We start from the raw sequence: 17,923 nt of genomic DNA on the forward strand, positions 1-17,923 counted from the left end.
CGTTTGAGAGGGGGGAAACAAACAAATGTGTTGGTATCTATTTAATGTTGACCATTATTTATTTGCAGAACTAACACTACTGTGGCAGTCTCTTTAATATAAACAAATAAACTCTTCTCCACAGTTTACCCACAGAAGTGCTTTATTACTTTGTCTGGTGTTAAAAACTGTGTTTGCCCTGATATCTTCCAGATTACATCTCTGCATAATGTTTTAAGAGATGTCTGAATTGATATTTATTTTTAAGAGCGGTTTGTGCAGTTCACTCAAGACATTCAAAGCTTAACTGTTGATAATGAAGTTGAAAATAAATGAAGTATCGAGGCCTAGTTCACATTCTGAGTTAACTGCCAATAAAATATTCATTTGAAAAAGCCAATAAAACCTGAAGGATGTTTCCGACTTGGTTAAGCTACTTAAAATTGTCTGAAATAACTAAGAAGCATCTTAAAGTCCCAACTTCAGAAACCTTAAGAGTTTCAGTTATTTCAGACTCAAATGACTGTGTCAGTGGCAGCAGTGAACAGGAGGAGAATAGAATTTAGTTGTTTTTCTTGTCATTTTAAAGGCAGGGATGACTGGGGAAAGTATAGGTGCATTTGGCTTAGCATTTTACCCAATGCCAATATTTAAAGGCGCAGTGAAAAGGAGCTCAGATTTGTGGTGTACCTTATAATTTTATAATATTGTACAGCATTAGAAGATGCTAAATTGATCCATTTTATCATCTCCTCCTTAATGAGACACACCAGCGAAAGGAATTCTTGCGCTGATCTCAAGCTTATATCAAATGCCAGCGCAAAGGAATTTTTGCAGCAAAACTTTGCCTGTAAATTGAGATTTAGGGTATATTAATGGAGGTGTAGTTGAGTTAACTTATATTTCTCCATGGCATATGTTTACCAGGGAATAGGATTATTCAGCTGGTAGTTTCAGGATAAAGTACCAATAACGTGTGTTTTTAGAAACATCACATAGTGTTCCATATCAGTGTGCGGTGTGGCTGTCATTATTTTAAAAATGGTAATTTTTTTTTCTGCTTAATGATGATACATGTGGTTTATTTTAAATAGTGAAGCGGTTTGTACAAAGGGTAATTCCTTTTAAATGGAGCAATTGCTCATAGTGGACGTTCATAGATCGAAAACAATTGAACTGAAACTTCAATATCAACCTTTTCTGTCTTTAACAAGAAAGTGGTTCACGGTACAGCTCTCATATCAATGATATAAAAAATCCACCATGAAAACAAAACTAAGCCCAACAAAGTCTCCATCTCTACCCCAGTTATTCCATTAGTGCTTACATGGTAAATTAGTGTAATTTTATTTGGGCCTTAAGCATTACGACTACAGAGAAAAGCTGAATTCCCCACTCAGTTACTCATGTCATGCTTCTGGATCTGATGATTTATAGGAATCTGAAGGACTTCTTATCACATTCTTTCTTCATGGCTTAATTCAATGTTGATTTATTTGATAGCATTTTTCAATTGATGTAGTCAATAGTGTCAATAATGGAAAAAGGATTAGAACAGATTATCTTTGTGCTAAAATTGCAGCAAGAATTAAAATGGATGAACAATCTCTGGATACAGTTTGCCATTTTTACAGACGGGCACATCAGCTGCTGAATGCCACCATTGCAGTTACAGTTCTGTGCGTGCATCTTTGGTGTGCTGTACTTTAGTGAGCCTTTAAAGGACCAGCTACATTCGTTGCATGCAGCAGCGGATGGTTCCTGATGTCACTGTTCGAACGTATAGTGCATATGCTGCTTTTTTTCACCTAGTTCACTTAATATTATTTGCTTACTGGATCTCTCCTGTAAATTCTGTTAATCTGTCTTAAGTATGTGAAAAATTTAAGGCATCTGTTTGCTTCCAAATTGGAGCCATTGCAAGTTTTTTTTTTTTCCTTTCATGTGAGAACATACAACCTCTGCTTATGACTGCATGAGTGAAAAGACGTCCACATTACTAATGCTCACTCACCATCTGTTTTTCCTTACAGCTGGGCCTTGAATAATTGTCCAGTAGCTGATGGGCTGGGGGTAGGCAATCTTTTCAGGGCTTTCTGATTCATTTAACCAGTGTGCTGCCCCAAGAGGAACGTCGTGCTTATTTATTCATATGTATAGGGTAAAAATCTGTACTTTGTCAGATAAATGATTGTCTGTTAAAACAACAGCAACGAAAGGTATTACTGTGCTAGGAACAACCTCACGTGGAAGTGTCTGCACCTAAGGGGGCACTGTGGCATTCTTTGGGAATGCCAGCGTTTGAATGAAACAGGCTTCGAAAGGTGGGAGAGGAACAGTGGCATCTCTAAGCACTGTTAATGCAGGAGTCAGATTGTCTTGATGTGCTGTTTGTCTTAATTAGATTAAATAAGATCGTTTGGGTTTTACCGGCCAACTTGTAAGCTGGCATGTGTGTGGGGAGGCTCCTCTGATCCAAGAGATCTCAATGTTTTCAGATCTTCAGTCTCACAAGAGCCGTTCCCTTGTTTCACAGAGGCTAATGAGAAGTGTCTGAGAGCAAGTGCTGTGTTCTCATTCTGAACAAAAGCTAGTTTGGGTATTGTCACACAAGGTCACTCTCCTCACTACAGCCAGAGGAAGTGCTTTAGTTAAGTACCCACCTCTTTAAAAACTAGAGGACAAAAGACACCGGCTGAGGAGGTTGCTTGCTGCTTTTGAATACAACTGTAAGAGCAGTTGGGAAGGAGCTCCCACGTGGCAGAGGCAGGTGAATAGTTCTGGTTGTCATCCCTGCTGTGTAGCGGGGCTCCTTGGATCGGGCTGCGGAGCGGTGACTGGGCTGTGTGTTCTGTCAGCTGCTCGTAAGTGGTCTTGTTTGTTGCTATCAGCTGAATGTGTGTCTCGTGATTATTTTCCAAGGTGGGGAAAGAAAGTGCGGCGGTGTTTCATTTTGGGCAAGTGTTGTTGTATTAGTTTTCTAAATGGGGCTTGTCTCATAACAACTGGTAAATGCATAGCTATGCAATACTATGAAGCTTTTTGGTTTCCTTTTCCTATGTTTAAATTTCTGGATCCGGTAAATGAATGCTGCCATCGTGTTAATATTAATTCTGTTCAAAATAGTTTTGATGTCTTCAGTAGGTGGTATAAATGACAGGAAGTGGTAACTTGTGGCACTGGAATTGATGGCCTTGCTTTATAGGGTTACAATAATGCTAGTGGAAAGAAGTCAACACCCTCCAGGAATCCTTCAAGCTTTTCTGCCTTTTAAAAGTGTATGTGTGATTGATTTATCAGTTCTAAAGTGTGATGTGTGGTACAGGGGCTCTCCAGAGGAACTCCTGTCATTCTGCTGGCGTTGCTCCTTTCCCCCTGAGTTGCCCGGTGCAGCACCATTGGCTCATGTTATGTCTTGCCTCCCTTCCTGCTCCATCAGTGCTGCAACCCAGTGAATTTAATTAGAGAAAATAGCATAGCTAATGTCTATAGTGCCCTGCCTAGTTGTAGCTGGGCCTTTGGTCTTTTGCACTATAGCAGGCTCCAGCTGTGGAGAGATCTCGCTGTGTTTTGATCCTGCTCTTTCTTGTTGTGTTGAACACACTCAGAATCAAAATTAGACACTGTAGTAAGAACTAAAGCGTTCAGTGAATTATTTTTTGTTCACTGATTCTCCCTCTGCCTCTTCCCGATATGGAAGGAGACTGTGCTGCTTCACAACAGCATCTGAACATGATAACTGTTTCTCATGAATAAGAATGCAAGCACTTCCATCTTAGGCCATTATTAAATTTAACTTTTGACCTTTTGTATCTAAATATTCTAAAAATTGTTGGTCTTCCCATCTTGTAATGTCCTGAATATTTTTTGCTTTATAATTACATGAATTTAACAGTATCTCATGTGTTTGTATGAGGTGTGTTTATGCTTATAGTTACAATATGCATTTCCTCAACCTGCTTATTGAATTACAGTAACATTTATTACTGCTATGTAGTGTGGAAGGCTGCTGCCTTGGTTTTGCTTCTGATCACCTGTTCTTTTTTCAGTTTTCTCTACAGTGGCAAGTAAGAGTTCTTTAAATTATGTAGTTATAGGAATTAACAATGGGCATGGAAGTTTCTTCCCTTTAAAACAGGGAGTGAGATTAAGTCATAAAATGTTCAATTTTCATAACGATGCTGTCTTTCGTAAGACGGTGTGAATTTAAAATACTCATTTGAAATGTTTCAGTAAGAATTATGGAGCAAGATAATGAAAAAACTGTTAAAGTTTACCAGAGATTATGATGTTGTTAAAGCAGAATCTGGGGAAAAAAATGTTGGGGTGAAAAGAAGTCGGTCAGCCCATATATTCTATGGGTGTCCCATTCTTTCTTAAGCTTTTTTCCTTGTCATGTATTAGTCGTCCTCTCTGGGATGTTACGTGGCTGCATAGCTCAATTAATGCTCTATGGCAGGAGGAGGAAAAAAATGTCTCTCTTGTCAGAAGCTAAGTTATTTACTTTCAAAAGCTGACAGAATAGCACTGCAGGGGCTTCATTTATTTCCGTTCAGAATGTCATTATTGTGTAATGCAGGGGGACTTCTGCATGCATTGCAGGCTTACTCTTGTAATCTTTAGTCTGCTGGATAGCAGCAGAAGTGCAAAATGGCATTCTGGAATGTTTCCCTGTTCTGACTTTAGCACATTTGGATTTGCAAAACTGCGTTCCCAGTGTCTTAAATATTGACCATTTAGATGGCAGTAAACTTGTTTCTCTGTGGTGCTAATGCTTGATATATAGGGAATTGTGCTCTGGCCTAGTCACAGGACTGATTGTATCCGCAGTTACCTTTATAATGTGCACCATGTCTTTCTGATGGGGAGCATGTGCTGTGAGACTTTTTTCAGCATTGCTCTCTTGGCCATTTTTATCATTTTTCTCTTGGATTTTTCTATGAGTGACCCTACAGGGAATATTTCAGTGCAGAGTGTTGTATACAGACAACTTGCTATTTCATTTCCATCAAATAAAGTTAGAGAAAACATTCAACTTTTTTTGTAATCTCATATGTGCTTTGCAGGCAAGATGAGTAACCGCTCCAAATTCAGTCCTGCAATTACAGTTCCAAGAGCTGGTTGCTTTTTGGTGGAGATGGATTTTGATGTTGTTGGGTTTCTTGCTTTTTTATTTCCTCCTTTTGCTGCCATCTCCTCCATCTCCACTCAGAACACCAGGTTTTTCCCCACATGCACTCAATTACCTGTTGCTTCTTGGAAAGGCTTTTGGTACACCCAAAGTACAAGCGCTGATGTGGTTAACTCTAGTTCCCTGTGCATAGACATCACCCTTCTTTCTGGCTGCTCTAGTGTTCTGCTGGAAAATAACTTCCTTTAGGGAGTTCTTGTGGCCTTTTCAGTGCTAGTTGATTTGTTAAAATTATTTTTTTTAAGGTTAACCACATCTTCAGTTGTTTCCTTCTCAGGAAATTAAACATGTGAAACATTCAGATTTTGTTCATTAGCAGTAGATTTTATTTGAACACATCCTATTTTTAAATGGGCTGGCCTGGTTCTTTCTTTCTTCTCTTCCTTTCTTTGCAGACATGAAATTCAATAAATTTCTATTGCAGTTGCTGGGCTTGGGGGAGAAAAGTGAAAGGAAAAGTAGAAAGCTATTGGGAAGCGTCAAGCGCAAAGAATGATGAAGTACATTTCATAGCAGCCAATTCCAAGCCCAAAATCCCTGTTGTGCAGGAAGGCTTTCCAACTCACACAGGAAACTCAGCCATTGCACAGCATAGTATTAATGATTTATACACACCGCACCACTGCTTTTGTTCACTGGCAGAGCCAGGTTGTGTTAATAAAGGAATTTCAGGGAAAAGGGTCCCGGCATGCTGAGTTGTTTTGCTCAGTGCAGTAGATGCTGCCTTCATAAATCAAAAGAATTTAGAGCTTTACAGTCTTCCAGAGCCGCTGAGGGTTTTTTGTTTGTTTGTTTAATCTGATTCACTCAGGAATATTTTCATTTCTTTTCTATAAAGGATGAATGAATGAGTACTGGATGAGATCTATCTCAGCTGTTTTAGGGTTGATTGGTTTGCTTCACAGTGGCATTATGCTTCCATTTGTTTTCCATTTGGTATTTATGCTTTATGGTGTTGTCTGTGGAGTTTAGCATGGTTTTATTAACGTAAAGAGATGCAGATCACATTATATTGCCTTTTTTCTTAGACACAACTGAGTAAAATGTGAAGACAAATTATGCATTTGTAGTAAACAAAGCAATTTTATACCTGTTATCCAAAGGAAAAAAATGTAATAACACAAAAGCATTTGTTTTATTTTAAATTGGGATAATTTGTCTTATTAGTAAATACATGCTTCCATGTTATTTTGTTGTGAATATGAGTATTAATTTTCAAGTTCTTCTATTGCAAAACTTTGTTTCCTGATAGTTACTGCAGAAATGTGTACTCAGTTTTGTATTTATTCGCATAATGATTATTTTCAAATGGTGGTTCGGTATTGATATTACTAAAGAAGAAATGTCTTAGAGTTGATAGATATATGGATTAAGGGGAATGTTTAAAAACAAATCCAAACAACACCTTCTCAAAATTCTGGTATGGGCTGGTGTTTAAGCAGTGCTGACGGGATGCTATCCTAGAAATTAATCACTTTTATGTTTATGGCAACTGGTCTGTCCAGTATTGTTTGACAAAGAGCATGGGGGGAAAAAAAGTTGGAAATAATTACGGGTATAGTATTTTGCAGTTAAAGGAAAAGTAGCTTTCCAGGGGAATCTTGAGATCTTGTGTTACACAGCAGGCACAGTGTTTTCAGTCTATTTAGATTATTCAGAATCTTTGATTCACGTAGCTTTTGCTTAAAGGGAATGTGACTGCACTGTCTTAGTTTTGCTACAGTAGAAGAAGTGTTTCTTGGCTCCCTGAAAGTCAGCAATGTGGGAATCAGTCTCAAAAAAGTTAGAGCTACCACAGAGGGGAATTCTTTGTAGTTGGTGTGGTCTGAAGAGGGATAAATATTTTCTTTTCCGTTTTCATCGCTGTTTTAAAAGGCAAGAATTAATATAAGGCAGGCACCCAGTAGAGAAGGTTTATGTTCATAGAGTACCATTTTTGTGTTTGTTTGTCCTCTGTTATCCGGGTGCATGAGTGTTTCATTGTGTTTAATTATGTCTGTGAGGCACAAGACAACAGTCAACATCTGCTCTATTGTTTCCTTGGTTTACAGATAGCTTTGGTGGGTTATTAAGCAATCTATTTTTCAAACAGAACACAGAGAATCATGCTGCACCCATATTATGTAATTTTGTAAAGGTACATTATGTAATTAGTCGTCTAGTGTTTGCACAATAATCCTTTATTCTCTTAGAGTAAATGCTTTTCCATCATTAATACGCAATGGTTTCAGGCAGTTTTTAACTAATAATAATGTCTAGTTTATAACATATGGGTTAAGCTGATTTCACCATGTGCCTCACTATGAGGTATTTTATATGTAAGCAATGCTACTGAATTGAGAATGGTAAGATAAATATTAGAAATGTATATTAACTGTCATTTTGGTCCTGAAGCAGCCACTGATGAACTCTTACTGATTACATATAAAGTATCTCAAGATTTTGGCTAGGGCTGAGCGAGACACTTTCTGCCTCTCATCTATTAACGTGCATCGGTTGTGAAAGATGTAAACATCAGTCGGGGATTTGAGTCTTTCCAGTTTTGACTTGTTCATTCCATAAATATTGGCAAATGAAAACTTAAAAAGGAACCAATATTTTATAATAATAATATTATATTATTATTATTATTACTATTATTTGTTTAAAAGGAGAAATATGAGGTCATACTGCTTGTAATTAACTTGCCAGAAACTTGTGGGGGGGAAGCCGGGGGAGGAAAAACCAACTTTTTCCTGCTTCTCCCCTGTACGGTGTTTATTGCTAGATGGTTCAGTAGGGCATGTCTCTAAGGAGCTTCTCTTTAAAATAAACATATATGTTTGTCTACAGCAAGGAAACCGCGCAGGTGTCTTCAGCTGAGTGCTCAGGGGCTTTGTTCCGATGTGCAATGCTGACATAAATTTTAATGGGAGAGAAAAACAGGGTCAGATCTTCTGCTGGGGTAGATCAGCACAGTCTGTTGACTTTCACTAAAGAAGAGGCCCTCAGCTTGGATGTAAAATTAATGCATGGTATAGGTTATGTGTTTTTTCTCTTGTATTTCTGTATATTTTGCTTGCAAATTGTTTTAAGTATTTATTTGCACTAAAATTATACAAATAGCTTATGCCCACTCACAGTTGCAAATGAGCTTTGATGGAAACTCTAGGGGAAAGTGGTATTCCCTCAGACTCACTGAAGAAGATGGATTACAGCAGGTAGCGTTTGAGCTGTGGTAATGGCTGGCATGGCTTGTTTGCATGGCTTCACCAGGAATTAGTCCTGTGGAGGACTGTCTGTATGATTTAAAAGAGTTAATCAGATCTGAACTGAAGAGAATAACAACTGAGGAAGTTACTTTTCTTGTATTACAAGTAGCCAAATAGATCAATAGCCTTCAGCAAAGGTGGTTAACTTCTACTGTATGCAGTGGTACTAGATTACATGAAACGTTTGTTGGGAGCAGAATCTGAAGGAGGCCTAACATTAGATAAACAACAACCACAGTAAATACAAATTAACTTTGAATGTAAGTTCTGTAAGTATTCTCTAGTCCCAGTTGATTCATTAACCATTCTAAAATCTGACCTTATGGAAGCAGCTATGCAGCAGTAGCAGAGAGATGATCTAGTTATAACCTTTGCAATCCAGATGTGCCCAAGATACATCTGTGGGAGCAACACAATCATACAGTAGTGTTATGTTTTTCCATCCTTGTTGTGTCCTGTGGCCAAACACGGGATCAAGCATCTCCTTAAACAGTTGCATTAGGACCTATAAGACTGAATTGTCTTCAGACATAGAGTAGCAATAAATCTGAAGGAGCTTTAACTTTGTGATATCTAGATTTGGAAGCAAACTTATTACCAATTGTGTTGTCGTACTGTTTCAGCCAAATCCTGCTTGCTTCAAATGCTCCTGGATTGTATTTCTTGGCTAAACTTCAGTACTTAAAATCTCTTGTTGGTGTCCTGAATTGAATTGAATTATAGCTTGCATTACATCTAATGCCTTCAAATTTTGTTTAGTTCCAGAAAATATGAAGCTTGCCAGTTCTGAACTGCAGTTCCTTTTGAGATGTGCGGAGTCTTTATTGTTTTGTGATTTCAATAGGTTATTTCTCCAAAATATCTGTCTCACTTTGAAGTTGTATGCTGTGTTTGTTTCTGCGCTAAAACTGTTGGTTTAGGATGGGGCTTAAATGATGTATTTATACAGTCAGGAGACATGATTTAATGCCATCTCATGATTCACCATCCAGTCCTATTAATGTGAACCTTACTCAGGGGAATGAGTAGCTGTTACTTGTCGAAAAACCTTCTGTATGTTAAGGGGGTGAAGTTGTATTGAAAGATCCTTATAGTGATATTCTGCTGTTCTCCAGGGAAGCAAATGAAAAGTGTACTTTGATGAATAATGAATGCGATAATTGGGGTCAGTAAGAAGTCATAGCTTCCTTTGGTATAGTAGTTAGAGTGGCCTGACTGCAGCAAAAAAAAAGTGAAGTTCATTTGACCAAATTTGACAGTAAATTTACGTGGCTATCTGCCATGTCCACACAACCTAAACCTAATAGATGACAGTGACAAGCAGGTGGCTCATCTGCACTGTTCTAGAATACATTTCTGATATCCTGTCTTATACCTGTTGATGTCAATAAGAAGACAGCTATGAACTGGTGCTGAGGGAGATTGGTTGTATCCCAAGTATTGGCACAAATCTTCTGTGAAACGGATGCTGATCTATCATGGCATTGTTTCAGTATATCAGTATGATGATCTATCATGGCATTGCTTCAGTATATCAGTAGCGTTCATTAAAAATGGATATTGATTATAAGACAGTCTGTTCTTGATTTGCAAGGAAAAACATTTTTTGTTGCTGGTTTGTATTTGCAAATGAATGTACCCCCGAGGGAGCGATTACATTTCGTGTGGAATTTCCCAAGCTGATAAACTTCATATAAACATAAGACTTCTCTTGCTCACCTTTCAGAAAACTCAGGAGCAACCTCACTGCCATGCAGCTTCCTGAGAAGGGAAAAAGAGAGGGAGGTTTCAGGCTCTACTCCCTGGGAATGGATAATGGGACTCGAGAACAGTGCAAAGTTGCACCTGGGGAGGTTCAAACTGGACATCATGAAAAAGTTATTTACTGTGAGGGTGATGAAACACTGGAATAGACTTCCTAGAGGTGATTGATGCCCCAAGCTTGTCAGGATTCAAGTGACACTTGGATAACACCCTCGGTTGTGTGTTTTTAATTTAGCCTTGAAATGGTCAAGCAGTTGAACAATTTGATCTCTAAAGATGCCTTCTAAATGAGTATGCTGTTCTTACTAAGAAATGGTAGAGAAGTTCAAAAGCAAGTAGTGAAGGAAATCTGAAGTAGCCCGATCACGGGAATGATTATTCTCAAAGAAGCCACCAGTGAAAATTCCCATGTAACTCGTGATAGGACCAGAGAAAATGACCTGAAGTTGCACCAGGGGAGATTCAGGTTGGACATCTGTGCTTTGTGCTGCTGTATTGATGATGAGAGCTCCTTATTTTTGTGCAAGAGCCAAAGGGAAGCTCAGCCATTGAGACATTCCTTAATTTTTTTTTTCCCCACTCTCTGCCCTCTTTCTGCCACATATGTGTCATCTATGGAAGTGAATTTTTGTGACTCACTGAATGGTAGGTCACTCCTTATTGGCAGTCAGGTGACAAATATGTCTAGCAGCAGTTGAGTCAAAGTCGGAACTGATGCTTATTAAGGATGAAGAAGAGAGTGAGGACTTCACAGCAAAAACCGTTACCTTCATGCATTCCTGGAAATAACGATGCCATGTGTATTTAGCATGTATTTTATATATCTGGATGTTGTGTTTGTTCTTTAGTGTTATTGTCATAGGTGATAATTTTTTTTGTATTGTTTGTGATTCTGAGCTACAGTAGATGGGTACAAATACACAACTGACTTGTAGACAGTTTAAAAAGAATTCACATAAAGGTCTTACCTGGTACCAGAAAAATCATAGGAGAAAGCACTGATGGCATTTAGTACAGTACAGTTAGAAGATGAGGAGATAACAGTCTGGGTAATGTAAAGAAGAAACTGATCTGATGGCAGTTCACAGTAGTAGGCAGGGTAGGAATAAGCTGAAGTGAGCCCTTGAAGGTGATGACAAATACCTTATGGTTGCTGAGGTAGTAAGGCGATGTTGTGGGGCAATGCAAGAAAGGAAAGCAGAAGTGATCTTTGTGGGAACATTCCAAATAGATCACAGAGTAAACATGCTGTTCTTTAGTCAGTGAAGTTCTAAAACAGCAGATGAATCAATGCACCGCTCTGACAGCAAAAGACAAAGTTTGCAGTCAGTCAAACCAGAGTAAGTTCTGACCACACACTCAGAAGCCAACATTTTGCTGTATTTTACTTGAAATAATCTAAGACTGCTTGTCCTGCACTGTGAATGCCATGATTTCTCTAGAACTACAAATTGTTTGCCAAACATGCTTCCTAGGTTTTTGCTTGGGGTCCTTCTGTCTGGAAGCACAAAATCAGCTGCAGTATAATCATTTATTTTGGCTGTCTTTACATTTGCCACCATTAAAACAATGGGCTTTTTCCCAAGTATGCCACTGGATTATATGTTTTAAAAAAAAAAAAAAGTTGAACCTCAGTGCAGCTGAAGAACTGTGGGCTTTCTGGTTGACAGAATCAGGTTCGTTTTCAACCACAGATAGTTTTTAATTTGGTCCCATGAGCTTATGTGATTTTTCTAATAGAAGCTTCAAGTTTGGAAGAAAATAAAATGTTCTACACACTTTTTTTTTTTTTTCTTTAAAAAGAAAGGAAGATCTCTCTGTTTAAACAATTCCTTTGTCATTGCTCTGTATGCTAGTCTAAATGGGGATATGCAATAACTTGGTAGACTAATTGTATCAGCCATACTTGTATCAGATAGTTGAAGGACAGTAGAGATTGTTTTAATTAGGAAATGGATATCATAGCAACTTCTAAGTGTAAAATATTGCATCTTGTGTTTTGGTTTTGCTGTTAAGTATAATAGGAATTGACTGGGGAATTGGTAGTTGGCGTAAACAGCTTGCGTGTGTACTTGGAACTTTGCTTAGAAGAGTAGAATAACATAACCAGCCGATGACAAGTGTCAAGTTTGGATAGTGCATCAAATGCCCTCAGAGAGATGTTGATCTCATATCGTTTTAGCAAAAGGTGGAAGTAGAGCCTTTGGAAGATTAGTGTTGTTATTGGAAAGAAAGCAGCAGTCATGGTTCAGGAGAATAAAAGGGAGAAGGAAAAGAAAAAAGATGTTGCACTTTTTCCTTTCAGCCATTCATTTAATGTCTGAATCTGACTAACTCGAGCCTTGGTAATCACTGGTTGGTAGTGAGTGGCAGTTAACCTCTTTTGGAGCATGCATGGGGATGCTTTTCTGGGGAAGGTCATGGGGCAGATCCTCCTGAAAGCTGTACTAAGGCATGAAGAAAAGGAGGAGGTGATATGAGCCAATCAGCATGACTTCACCAACTGCCTGACTAACCTAGTGGCCTTCTGTGGTGGAGCAATTGCATTAGTGGACATGTTTAATGGATGAGGAATTGTCTGCAAGATTGTATGCAGAGTGGTGGTCTGGATGTAGGTAAGTGATGGGTGGTGTCCCTGAGAGATCAGTACCGGAACCTTTCTTTGATGCTGTTATTGGTGATGCCATCAATGGAGTAAGAAGTTGACATTCAGCTATGTGGTCCAATCAACATGTCCAAGGGGTGGGATTCCATCCAGAGAGGCCTGGACAGTCTCAGACAGTGGGCCAAGGAGAAACTCATGAGGTTCAAAGCCTATTAGCACTAGGGTTGTGGCAGCTTTCACTGTCAATGCAAACTAGGGGATGAAAGAATAGAGTACAGTCCTGCCAAAAAGGACTTGGTTTTACTGATGGATATCAAGCTGTACTTGAGCCAGCAGTGTGCCCTTGCAGCCCAGAAAACTGACCGTATCCTGGGCTGCATCAAAAAAGGCATGGCCAGCATGTTGAGAAAGGCAATCCTGCCCCTCTGCCTTGTGCTGGTGAGACATCACCTGAAGTACTGCATTCAGATGTGGAGTCCTCATTGAGGTAGAGATGTGGAGTTTTTGGGGCATGTTCAGTGGAAAGAAACAAAAATAAATCAGGGGATGGAATACCTCCCCTGTGAGGGCAAACCAAGAGACTTAAGGCTATTCAGCCTGGAGAAGGTTTGGAGAGACCTGATAGCAGCCTTTCAAAATCTAAAGGGTTGCTATTTTAAGGAATTGAATATACCTTTTAGCAAAGTCTGTTGTGATAGGACAAGGGAAAATAGTTTCTAACTGAAAGAGGGGAGATTTTGATTAGATATAAGGAAAAATGATAAGGGTAGAGATGTGCAGGTTGTCCAGATATGTGATGGATGCCTTGTCCCTGGAGACATTCAAGGTCAGGCTGGACTAGGCTGTGAGCAACCTGATCAAACTATAGATGTCCCTGTTTGTTGCAGGGGAGTTGGACTAGATTACCTTTTAATAATGTCTCTTCCAACTCAATCCTATAACAGTACTAATCTGGTAATACTTTTTTAGAGCCAGTATTCTAAAGTTGCTGCAGATGATGGAAAACTGCACAAGAGAGCCGGAAACTATGTTCTTTTCTTCATTCTGGGTTTTCCTATACTGGAAAGCAACTGAGAAAATTTAATGAGAAAATGGAAAACAGGAAAGGTGGCCAGGAAAAAAAAAAAAAAAAAAAAAAAAAAAAAAAAAAAAAAAGGAGGCTTCAAAAAGAACTAAAAGGTATCAAATATGAAATATTTGCCATAAAGTTATAGCCGTAAAGAGGGTGCCAAAGTGAAACTTGAATTATTTATGGTATGTGAAATGGGAGACTTTGCCTAATGTTGGAAGGGAGTAGGAATTATTTGACATTTTTTGGTATTGTATAGCATTTGGAAGAAACTTTCCTTGTGGTTGGATACGGACATTAAGAAGAATTAATCATTTGGCAGGAATGTGGTCTGAATAGATCAGTTCTGTCAGTATCGGATTAAAGCATACATCATTGATTGGCTAATGACTGCATTGCAGGGATCTGCTTTTTCCAGGCAATGTGGCTCCAGAAAAGTTGTTAAATTATTCTTTATCTTCAACCACAGCATGAATAAGCATCTAATTTTGCCTTGGTGGAATAGCGTGGTTTCATGGGATCACACCATGGAATCCTGGATCCCATGTTGGGAGGGATCCACAAGGATCAACTCCTGGCACCACACAGGACCCAAACTCTATATCTGAGGAGGATGTCCAAATGCTCCTTGAACTTCATGAGCCTGGGACTGTGCACACTGCCCTGAGCAGCCTGTTCCATGCCCACTGCCCTCTGATACAGAGCCTTCCCTTGATTCCTGCCTGATCTTCCCCTGACGCAGCTCCATGCAGTTCCCTCAGGCCCTGCTGCTGTCTCCAGAGAGCGGAGCTCAGTGCTGCTGCTCAGCCTTCTCTGCTCTGGATGAACAAAAACCCATAGACCCCAGCTGCTCCTCATACATCTTACTCTACAGACGCTTTGCTGTCTTTGTAGCCCTCCTTTGGACGCGCTCTAATATCTACAATACATATTACAATATGTAGATGGGGTCAAATTCTTGGTCCTTCTTGCATCTTTTTCATTTTTTATTTTCTTTCTTGTCTGTGCAGCCCAGTTTTCAGGCACTTGTGGCTTTAATTCATTCTGTTCTTATCATATAGTCATTTCCATTTCTTTCCCCTTCGAAACGACTTCACTGCTGACTTAGTAAAAAGTCACTATTAGAGCACTTGTGTCAGTAGCTCTGCGCTAAAACAGCAAGACTACAGATGTTAGGGCATTAGACGGAAAGACCTGAGAAGGGAAGGGGTCTAAAGCAAAACACCTTTTTGCTTTATTCCTCACTTTAGTATTAGCTGACTTTCTTTCAAGAACCTTAGCTTTCTTGGCTTGTTCAGCTCACCTATTCAGATCAGTTTCTTTCTAGGAGGCAAGTTCATAATGGGATTACCTTGTTAGATTTTGGATGTTTGATTTTTTATTTTTTTTTTTCGGTCAATTTGTAGAATAATTAAAGTATTTTATTTAATTCAAATAATATGTTGTATTATTGTGGCAAAAATTGTCTCTGAGTTTAAAAAAAAAAAAAAAAAAGAAGCATTTAATGAGCTTCTCAGCTATTTCTCAGGTGGTAAAAGCTGGGACTGTTCAGACCAGCGTGATAAAATAGTTATATCGCTCCCATTGTTTTTTTACTATACACTAGCTTCAGAACCTTTGGGATTTATTTTCATGTGTAATACCCATCTCCTGTCTTTTAGCATCATTCTATCTTTTAAAAAAATAAAAGTACTTTCTTTTTATGTATCCTGCATAAAAATAGCGTTCGTCTATTTTCTTTTTCTTTTTCTTGTCTTTCATTTCTGAAATCAATTTTCAGTTTCAGAAAATCCTTACAAACTTTTAATGGAAAAAGAATTGTGGGTTTGGAAGCAGCTGCTAGAACCATGCCCTGAGCACACCGGAAATGGCTTAGCATGTATTTTTTTCTAGCAATGTTATAATTTTCTAGAATGTGTGAAATTGAGAACTGTAGAGTTGTTTAAAATAGGTGATCTGCAAGTTTTTCAGGCAGCGAAAATACTGATGTAGCATAGCCACGGTTACCATCAGTTACGTCGGACAGGCAATTGATGTGCGTAGTGCTGACCATTCTAGTTTTTTGCTAGTAAAAACTTTTAGGCTCATGCTTAACCTTAATCTTGCTGTAGGTTCTGCTAAAGTAAGATAGAATTCTTTGCATAACTAATTCTCTTCTGGCTTGTTCCGAGTTGTCAGCGCTCTTTATAATGGTATTTTACGCATTCCAAGCATTCTTGCAAAGCAAATGTGTCCTTTAATGCTAACAGTGAACTGTAAAACTCAAATTTCCGTTTTGTGTGGTCGGGAGGGAGACTTTATTGTGAAAACAAGTATGTTGGTATATTGGTATATATTGGTGAACGTGATGTAGTTACATTGGCGTAAGCAGAATTTGGCATGGGAAGGAGATGCAAGTAAAGCTGTATGTACTTCTGTGGTTTTGATTCACAGAGGTTTGTGCGAACTTAGGTAGCTGGTGCACACATGGGACATCATCAAAGAGCCCAACCAGAAAGTCAGAGCTTGGATTTGGAGTGCCATACAGCTATACATTTAGAAGCATGTTGTTGTAGTGAGGCAAGCAAAGCACCCTTTCATTAAAACAGGTAACTACGGTTTATTTTCAAAGTTTATTTTTATATATTTCAATCTGAAATGTAGCAAATATAAATGTTATTAAGACGCTTTACATTTTCATTATTCTTGAATGTTTATACTTATTGGGAAGGACTGGAACGGTCCTCTTCTAAGTTGAAGAGTGCTGACTGCTGCTGCCTAATTTCACTAGATTCCTTTGACAAGATACTGGATTGGAAAAGCTGTTCTAGAACCTCACTTATTCAACAACAAAATATGTACCATAATTAGTTTTTTTGCTTTTTTTTTTTTTTCTCCCTAAGTGTTCCAGAATTGCCCTTATCTTAAAAAGTTTCTTCCTCCCATTTCCCCCCCCCCCCCTGTTCTTAGTCTTCTTTATTTCCTATTATGACACAGTTGTTCCATTTACCTGAACAACACGTAAAGGGTTTCCCCTACAGCTGTTATAATTGAGGAGTTTTTCCTGTAGGTGCATATAGATTCCTATCTATGTTCTTTAAATCTTCAGTAACTTTCCAACTTTGTCAGTGGGAAATTTAATCAGCCAAAATAATTAATAAAAATGTTGAGCATTTCCCTGAGTCTGCTTTTCTCCTATATGAATCATCTTGCTCTTTAGGTTTTCTATCATGTTAATTAGAAATGTATTGAAACAAAAACTGGTTTTTACAGAGCAGTTTAGCAGTCTGTGGTTATGTCAGTTGTCCTGTTGGAATCATATATGTAAAGTTTACAAAACCCATTTTATAATCTCTGTTGCAAGGTGAAAGAAACCTTTTCTTTTCAAGTGCAGCTTACTGTTAGGCCAAACAAAAGGTAATAGTTCAAACTGAAGTACATGTTTTAAGAAGTGAAATAATTTAAAATGAGTTGTAATAGCAATACTCTTTCCCACATGTGTCTTTTGCTGATACATTTCTGTATGACGTTCTTCTGTATTTCTGTATATAACTGATATTGTATTTAAATCTTAGAAAATCTTTTGGCAAAAATGTCAGGGTAGTTTACTTAATAATTTAAACAATAGATTTCTCAATAAGAAAAACATAAATAGCAGCTGAGCACAGCGAGGTGAACAGTATTATCCCCAACAGAAACACGAAGCCACTCTATAAAAAGAAAATGGATCTAGGTAAACATCACACCATCACATGACAATCGCTGTGCTCATTGGCAGCCTCTAAGAAGAGCCTCATACAGGGTCACTATTTAACATCTAAAGTTAGAAATGGTGTAAGGCTGTTAGTAACAAGGGTCAGCGTGCACCTGCTAAGTTAGATTTCTAAATCACGCAATACAGCTGCTGTGATACATGAGAATCAATTACTGAAAACCTTTCCTGACGGTCAAAATGTGACATTAAATAATTGAGTATCACATCAAATCTTGTCTGCAATTAGTTATCTGGAAAAGTAATTATGCAACAAAATCAAGTAGCTTAAGTTAGTGATGTGGAGCACCCTGGTTATTCAGAAACTGTAGGA

General features: G+C 38.4%; 1 protein-coding gene across 17 annotated transcripts in view; it reads left to right on the top strand.

The window, feature by feature from the left end:
* The window catches only part of LOC146756181 (rho GTPase-activating protein 32-like), a 331,712-nt gene that overhangs the window by 232,488 nt on the left and 81,301 nt on the right, over nucleotides 1-17,923 (top strand). For 14 of the 17 annotated variants that reach the window (XM_085524871.1, XM_085524874.1, XM_085524872.1 and 11 more), the window contains one exon: nucleotides 16,293-16,447. The exons of the other annotated variants lie outside the window; for them this stretch is intronic. The gene's annotated coding sequence lies outside the window, so the exon portion shown is untranslated. The remainder of the gene's footprint in view (nucleotides 1-16,292; nucleotides 16,448-17,923) is intronic. 17 annotated transcript variants of the gene reach the window in all.

This window comes from Coturnix japonica, chromosome 28 (assembly GCF_054131305.1).
Source record: "Coturnix japonica strain WE chromosome 28, WE-NBRP24, whole genome shotgun sequence".
NCBI classification, from domain to species: Eukaryota; Metazoa; Chordata; class Aves; order Galliformes; family Phasianidae; genus Coturnix; species Coturnix japonica.